An 8,996-nucleotide genomic window follows, 5' to 3' on the forward strand; every position below is an offset into this window, starting at 1 on the left:
CATACTATCAAACATTATTATATATGTACATGGGAACACCTACAGTACATGTTATCTCCCTAACACACACAACCACACACACACACAAAGAGAGAGAAAAACAAACACACACACTCACCACCCGATACATGCAATTAAACTCATACGTGGGCACACCTACATGCTCTCTTTCTAACACACACACACACACACACACACAACAGACACACACACACACACACACACACACTGGGTTTTACGGGTACTTTTAGGCCCTCTTTATCTAGGAACACAGCAGTGTTGTCTGACAGCTCGGCCATCGTTTGGAGGAACTCATTTACTTTAAAACCATCTCGTACTGTTGCAAAGACAATCTATAATTTATTATGATATTAAACGATGGCTGCAAGGTGACTTTCAGCTTTGACAGACGATAGCCCATTTGAAATACTGTCGCAAGTGACAGAGACATGTTCAGACCGAGAGAGATAGATAGAGAGAGAGAGAGAGAGAGAGAGAAAGAGAGAGACAGATAGAGAGAGAGTGTGAGAGAGAAACAGAGAGAAAGACAGATAGAGAGAGAGAGATAGACAGACAGACAGAAAAATAGGATGGAATGGAAAGACAGAGGTAGAGAGAAAGAGAGAATGAGAGAGAGAAAGAGAGAGGGAGAGGAGAGAAAGAAGGTGTCAAAATCACAGGATATAACACCAATAGCTCATGACTGACACATTCGCCCACCTTCCAGCTTGCACAATACCTTCCAGATTTTATTTATTAATCTCCTTATCTAATAATCTTATTTATTTATTCATCTATTTATCATAACGGTGGTCTTTTTTGGGGGCTGTCTCTGAGTGGTCTCATTTCAGAAAAATCATCTGTGCTATGAGATTCTTGTGTAATGGAGCATGTCTCTCCTCTAAACTGTTCTCTTACAGAAAATCCCTTTTTATTTGTTTTCTTTTCCTCTCTTTCTCTGTGAGTTCTCTGCATCTTTTCATCATTTCCAATCAGACACTGCTGCACTGACATCTCCAGACTCGCTGATTCCCTGGGCTACACTGAGCCAGGGCAGGTCCAGTGCTACGAGAGCTCCTGTTTGGGATGTAGAGGATGACATTGAAGTGAAAGTCTGGTGAAGTGTTTTGTTGATATGTGCAGTAAGGCCAATGGCCAAGCCTATTACAAACCACTCTTTATCCTTCTGATGAAACATGTTGTTGACTTCTTGGAATAGAGTAATTGCTTTGGTACTTCGTTTCTCATATGCATTTGTGCACATGCACACATGCACACATGCACACACACACACACACACACACACACACACACACACAGCATGGGACTGTGAGGAGCATGTTGTTTTGTTGACTCTAGCAAAAATTTGATTGCAGCTACAAGGCTATGCATATTAGCAAGGAAAGGAATGTTCTCTTTTATGAAATGTTTTAGAACAGTACATCCATTCCATCCTCTCACTCCCTACACTCTCTCTCTATCCATCTTTCTTTCTGTCACAGTTGAGGCCAGGGAAGAATATCCACAGCACTCTTTACAAACACACACACACACACACACACACACGCCAAAAACATAAAAAAAGCACTGTCTACCCACTCAGATGCTCACTGTGAGTCTACTTTATTCAGTTACACAAGAGCCTGTTTGTGTAATATTGTATTACTATGTAATATTATTGCAATTCTTGACATGGTTATGAAAGCGCAATTACCATAATAATTCCCCACAAATGAATTAGGGATTAAGATTATATGAAAAAAGTCTCTGACAATGTCAGACCCAATTATAAAACAATACGGTAAGTGTTCAAGATTAAAACGGGAAAGAAAAAAGACTGGGATTACACCAAGGGAGGCGAGAAGGAAACCTTGTCATTAATGGAGCCGCCCATGGAGGAATGGCCACACACACACACACACACACACACACACACACACACACACACACACACACACATTTTAAATGCAGACAAATACAAATGCATACTGATTGTATGCATACCACATGCAGACACACACACACACACACACACACACACACACACACACACACAAACACACACACACACACACACTCGTCTAGGGAGCTAATTCTGTCTCCTGCTGATAGCGCAGTATCTCAGTTGAGAGAACGACTGCATTAGGACATGCCCAGAGGGGACAGGAGGCGTTTAAGGGGAACTCACCCCCCATCAACACCATTACCACTACCACGAACACACACACACACACACACAAGCCTGTGCACCATGCTGGGTAATCAGGAGGCCGCCTGTCATTAACACACACATACTGAGGGTAAGTATAAGTATAAGTATATATACTTTTTTGATCCGGTGAGGGAAATTTGGTCTCTGCATTTAACCCAATCAGTGAATTAGTGAAACACAAACAGCACACAGTGAACACACAGTGAGGTGAAGCACACACTAATCCCGGCGCAGTGAGCTGCCTGCTACAATGGCGGCGCTCGGGGAGCAGTGAGGGGTTAGGTGCCTTGCGGGCACTTCAGCCGCAGCCCACTGGTCGGGGCTCGAACCGGCAACCCTCCGGTTACAAGTCCAGAGTGCTAACCAGTGGGCCACGGCTGCCCCACTCACTGGGGTGGGGTCAGCGGAAGCAGGGTTATGGTGGTGTGTGTGTGTGTGTGTGTGTGTGTGTGTGTGTGTGTGTGTGTGTGTGTGTGTGTGTGTGTGTGTGTGTGTGTGTGTGTGTGTGTGTGTGTGTGTGTGTGTGTGTGTGTGTGTGTGTGTGTGTGTGTGTGTGGGCCCGTCCACACGGAGACGCTTTTTAGGTTAAACGTTTTGCTTCGTCTTGGCCGAGCGTCCAAACGAATCCTGTAAACGCACTGCCCGAAACCGCACTTTTCTGAAACCTGGTCCCAGACTGGAGAAATCTGAAACCGTAGCCCGTTTGAATTCGTTTAGACAGCGAAACCGCACATCCTGCTTGCGTATTGATGATGTCATTGCCACACCTCAGTTGCCCTGGACTTGCACTTATAGTATTGCCTAACAATACTAGTTTTCATACATGACATTACCTACGATTACACTCCGTAAGATACATATCACAACTGGTGCTGCGCAGCGCCGATAGCTTATGACTTTGTGACCCGGTGTTTTTTAATGCATTCTAGCTACTGTCAGTGACGCGAGAGAACTTAAGTTATTAGGAAAGTGCGGTGTAAGTTTAGGCTACATTAATTTGTGCGTAGTGCCAGTGTCATTCATTTATTTTACATGTCTTACAACATATATGCATGCATTCAGTCGAGTGAAATCAGATATAAGCATACAAAGACGCTTAGAACTCACGTTAAGCCGATGGTAGCACACTGAATGCAAATGCGCGATTTGATGCAGGCAAACGTATTGACTGTTACTAACGAAGGTTTTATAGCAATATTATAAATGTGGCGACAGAATAGCCTAGAACTTGGGTAAGCCTTGCATTTAGTATCCTAATTGCGGTGATAGCCAAAACTAATCTGAATCACGGACTATCCTACAGTACAACCAAAGAAAGTAAAGGTGATTAGTAGGCCTACCTGCGTTAGCCAAATAAAGGACGGGACTGCACCCTTCACAAACCGTAAAATAAAGTTTATTAGTTTTACAGTTGACTACAGTTGACAGTTCACCATCAGTCCACACAAACAATTCTGGTTTCCTTACACTAGCCATTTCGTCATAGCCTATTCTGTCTGTTTGTAAAGCACAAACTTTGGTCAATTTCTGTAAAGAAACAGTGCCACCTAATAGGCCTGGGGTATGAAGTAACGTGTTGAGTCGTGTTGAGATGGATCCGTTTGGACGCAAATATTCTTGATACGGTTCCAGGGAAGACGGAGGAAAAAAAGATCGGTTTCGTATGTGTGGACTAGCCCTAAGAGAGTGTGTGTGAGTGTATGTGCTGGTAGAGGTGAATGAGGGTGAATGGAGCAGAGGCAGGAGATGTTTGGATAGGATGTGGTTGATGCTCTGTGACTAGGCTGTCATCCCAGGCGTAATGTGTGCTTTCCTAATGCAGCTGAGTGACGCCTGGTGTAACTGACTGTTTGCGTGTGTGTCTTCTCAGAATGATTGAGCGTTCGTGTGTGTATGCATAAATATGAGTGTGTGTGTGTGTGTGTGTGTGTGTGTGTGTGTGTGTGTGTGTGTGTGTGTGTGTTGTGTCATTGTGTGTGTGTGTTTGTTAGAGCAGATCTGACTTTGTCCTTGAAGCCTGGTGGGTGGTTAATTGCTTGCTCAGAGTAAAAAAAGGATCATAATCTTTGTGTTGCCGTTGCGTGTGAAGGCTGGCAATTTAGGATTCCTGGAAAGCAACTCGGCCGCACTGGGGGATTAGGATTATGTCAGTTCACCAGGCCAGAGGTGGCAGGTAGATTACAGAGAGTTTCGGAAAAACAAGGGATGAAAAAGACAAATCACATCCTCTCATCACACCACTCCACCATCCCTTTCTCTCTCCCCCCTATCTCTCTCTCTCCCCCCCCTGTCTCTCTCTCTGATAATCAGTGGCATCCCTTACTATCCATCCTCCTCTTTTTCCCAAGTATTTAGTAAACCCAGTCATGTCCTCTTTTCCCACACAGCACCCCCCCCCCTCCATCCCCCTCAGATTCGCGCCCCTCCCTAAGGCCGTGTGTCCGGCAGCACCTCCCGGGCCAGCCCTCTCGGATTATCTGGAATGCCGCTGACGCTCGGCGGCGCTCCGCCTGGCTGCCCGCACCCGTCCCATGAGCCTCTGGGCAGGGACAATGGGGCGGCGGAGCTGCTAATGCCAGATAAGCCTATCCAAGGGCAGGTACACTAAACTCCACTAGTGCTGACAAACACGGACGTGAAGCCCATCCACAATGCAGCTTCTCCCTTGTCTCTCTCTCTCTGTCTCTCTCTTCATCTCTCTCTCTCTCTCTGTCTGTCTCTCTGTCTACATTTGTCTTTCTATCACATGGCTCTGTTCTTCTCTCTCTCTCTCTCTCTTTGACTCACCCTCTCAATGGCTCACTCACTAATTTTCTCCCTCTAGGTCTGTCTTTCTCTCACGCTACCAGTGGGTGCATGCCTCTCTCTGAATGTCTCTCTCTCTTTCCCTTATGTGCAGCATGTCTTTTTCTCCTCTCTTTTCTTTCATATTGTCTGGCACCCTCAGGTTCCCTCTCTCCTCTCAGTCCGATGTCACTCTGCTCTTTTCAAAAAGCCCCGTGGGTGACCACCATCGAACAGACACTCCAAAAACCTGCCAGTTTCTTTTGTGTGGATCATTATTTATTTCTGTAATTTATTCATATCTATGGCATTTCCTTCACCGCGGAGGGGTGACATTCAACTTGGAGTTAGAGACACGTTTACATTTATTCATTTAGTAGACACATTTATCCAAAAAGATAAAAAGTAAAAATTGAGTCCAAGGATAAAACTTAATTTAAAGCAACACCAAAGAGTTTTTTGTACCTTAAAATAATGTTTCCAAAATAGTTTCAGTGGTTCATTAACTCATAACAGGGTGAACTGCACTTCTGCATTCACTTCGCAGCCCTCTATCAGCTATAAGCGCACTATGAAAGTTTGCCAGATCGGGGTAGCGGATCTGTAGTTCGATGGAATGAGACATAAGAAACTACAAATTTGACTTGCATCTGATGTCGCAATACATCGTACTTTCATAAAATCATACAACATATTCTACCTTGTCTGTGGGCATTGTTATTTGCAAAGCCAGTGCTGGATAAACAAATAGTGTGCGTGCGACAGAGGAAAAGTTCTTTGGTGTTGCTTTAAAAACTGTTCAATTATATGCTGTGATCCGTGGAGTATGCGGAGTATGAGGACTAAAAACTGTTTGTTACCCCGCTTCTATTTTCCTTCAGTCAAATCCTGACTTACATCATATAGGCCACCTTTGGCCTTTCACATCACTACAAATGTAAATTATCACATAAAGCACAAAAAAACATAAATATAACCAAACCTTCCATCAAAACCTTTCCATCACCCAACACCATATTTTAAGATCAAAATATTAATTTAATTTCCATATGAAACCAAGAAATGGTTATAACAACAACAAGAACAAAATATATATTATACACTGTATGTATATTTATACATACATACGTACATTCATCACTACACTCATCAGTAGCAGGGGCATAGGGGTGGTAGTGCTGCTGTTGGAGGTGGCTGCTGAGCAGGATTCTCTGGAGAGGCCAAGGGATCAATGAGCAGCCTCGGGAGGCCATAGTGACCTCTCACCTATCATGTCCATAAGGGTCAAAGGCCACTGGCCTGGAGCAAACACACCACTAACTGCAGAGCAGAGATGGGCAATTTATTCTAAGCCTGAGAGGACAAAGAGAGAGAGAGAGAGAGAGAGAGAGAGAGAGAGAGAGAGAGAGAGAGAGAGAGTGAGAGAACACTAACACTAGCTTTGGCAAGAGAACCCATCGTAACACTAGTTTTGGCAACACTGTACTCAAACAGTCATGCTAATAAAGCACTTAGAATTTGAATTTTAAAATTTGAGAATTTGATAATAGGGAGATACAAAAAGAAGAGAGAGTTGTTCAATTTTGTATTCTGATAGTTTTGTATTTTAGTTGAAGCCACTGGTAAATAACAGGTGTGGCGGGGCAGAGGTAGTGTAGTAGCTATGAAGCCGGGAATGCAGTAGCCACTGGAAAATAACAGGTACAAATAGTACAGTACATGAGCTTTTTCTTCATCAACCTGCCACAAGGTGACCCATGAAAGATCCAGCCTGCGGCCTGTACAGATTTATGTCCTTGTCGTTTGAAATGCAGATCATTTTTGAGGTTTGAGGAGTTTGATTTCTTCACGTTTGTGAAAGGTAATGAGTAGCTTTTTCTTTCCCAACTGTCATTGTGATGAAATAAACATGCAACTCTCAAAGATGACTCTGACACTGAGTCATTCATAGCCTAGGATTATATGCACAGCTCCACAAATGAATGTTAGTAATTGTTACACCCCATTGTTAGGTGGCCCCACAAAAACCCACCGCTGACCCAAATTCCTAATAAATAAGAACGCCTTTTAAAATTACCCAATCAGTGGGATTTATTAACGCTAAGACAAAACAATTACAAGACACTAAACCAAGACATGAGACAAAGTCCAAATCAAAAGACAAGACAAAATCCCACAATCACAAAATGGACACCATTTGGCCTTCAACCGCACCCAGACTACGCAAAGATCCACTGATCTGATCCATTACCTCACCTCATGGATAGTTCCCCCGGACGAGCCCCCATTTTGTTACATCCCACCGCTAGGTAGCCTTTTAGTGTAACACAAAAACCCACCACTGACGCAAATTCCTAATGAATAAGAACAAATTGACCCAACCAGTGGGATTTATTACATCAAGACATAACAATTACAATAGACTAAACCAAGACATGACACAAAGTCTAAATCAAGATGACGAGACAAAATCCCAGACCGGGAGAAAGCAAATCAGCCAGCAGTCCCAACACCAAAAGCTTCTGTCAGGAACAGAAGTATTTGTAAGGGATAATGTATAGAACGCCAGTCATTACTGGGAAAATAAGTCCCAACAGGGCGAACCGGACCTCGATGCGGAAAGGTCTCGTTCCGCCCCGAAGGGACTTATTTTCCCAATAATGACTGGCGTTCTATACATTATCCCGCTTATTACACGGCTACTTGCCAAACAAAAATTAATAAACTCCCCACGATATGACTTTAGCCTACATAGCCTAGCCTATTTGTTACCGTTCATCGTGGCATTTGCTGAAACAATTCATGCTGAAACAACAACACGCTGAACTTGAATCAAACATTCTTTAGAACACAGCTGATCAACCGTCTGCTTTCACTTTTGAATTCTCCCTTTTGAAGTTCCAGTCCTTGCGTAGTGATATGAAATACCTGCACAAACACAAACTTGTGAAGCACAAACTCCTTTGCCATTGACAGCGGTCATCATTTTTTTTAGAGGTCCTTTCCCAAGAAATAATGACTGCTAGAACTTTGGGAAATCCCAAAGTCAATGGAGCGTTCTACTTGCCTTGTGAAGAGCCGTGTAATAACATACAAGTTTAACCAAAGTCCTTAGTTACTACCTAGCCAGTGAACATTACTAGCAGTTCCCCTTCACTTTTCGTTTAATATGCTAACATTAGCTAGCTAGCTTGGTTAATGGGCAAAAATAAATAATTCATTCCGTGTCCGAAAGAGTGTTTCATTGGCATCACACACAAGGACAATAAGGGCCAATCTCAATTCTCTGTTTTACCCCTTTCCCTATCCCTTCATCTTACCCCTAGTCCTTGTCCCTCAAAACAGAGTCCCTCAATACCATTAGCCAACCATAAGGGAGAGCGGGATGATTGAAACACTTGAATTAACGTAATTTACAGAGATCGTACCACACTGAAAGCTAATATTTTGTCACTAGCAACCTGTCTTCTGTCAAATAGGCTATCATTGCATTTTCAGCTCGGAATAAAACAGTTCAGGAATTATTTCAACAGCAGAATGTGCGTGCCTATGTTCGTTCGTAGCCTACCTGGTCCGGGTGAATGAAACAGGGATGGGGGACAAAATAAACATGCAGTTTGCTATGTAAACATCCCACAACTCCTTTGATATTTTACAATCTCTGCCTGTAATATGCGAGGAGTCCGCAGCAGTAGGCCTATGCAGCATTCATATCAGACGAGCGGTAAAAAAGTTCAGCGAATTAGCTGCTGTTGACTTTACATTTCTGACATGGGATGCTGCCAATTCGCGGGGTAGGCTATATCAGACATGGAAATATGTAAAATGCGAGACATTCGCGCAAATAATGATGTGCTGTTAACATTCACAAAACAGCGATTTTTGAAAACTTCCTCATGAAGAACAGGACCTTCAATATATAGTCACAAGATTGAATGCAACATAAAACAATTACCATTTTCATTTTATAATCCTTATTAATCCCAACATTTCATGTCAA

The sequence above is a fragment of the Alosa sapidissima genome, chromosome 21 (genome assembly GCF_018492685.1).
Source record: "Alosa sapidissima isolate fAloSap1 chromosome 21, fAloSap1.pri, whole genome shotgun sequence".
Lineage (NCBI taxonomy): Eukaryota > Metazoa > Chordata > Actinopteri > Clupeiformes > Clupeidae > Alosa > Alosa sapidissima.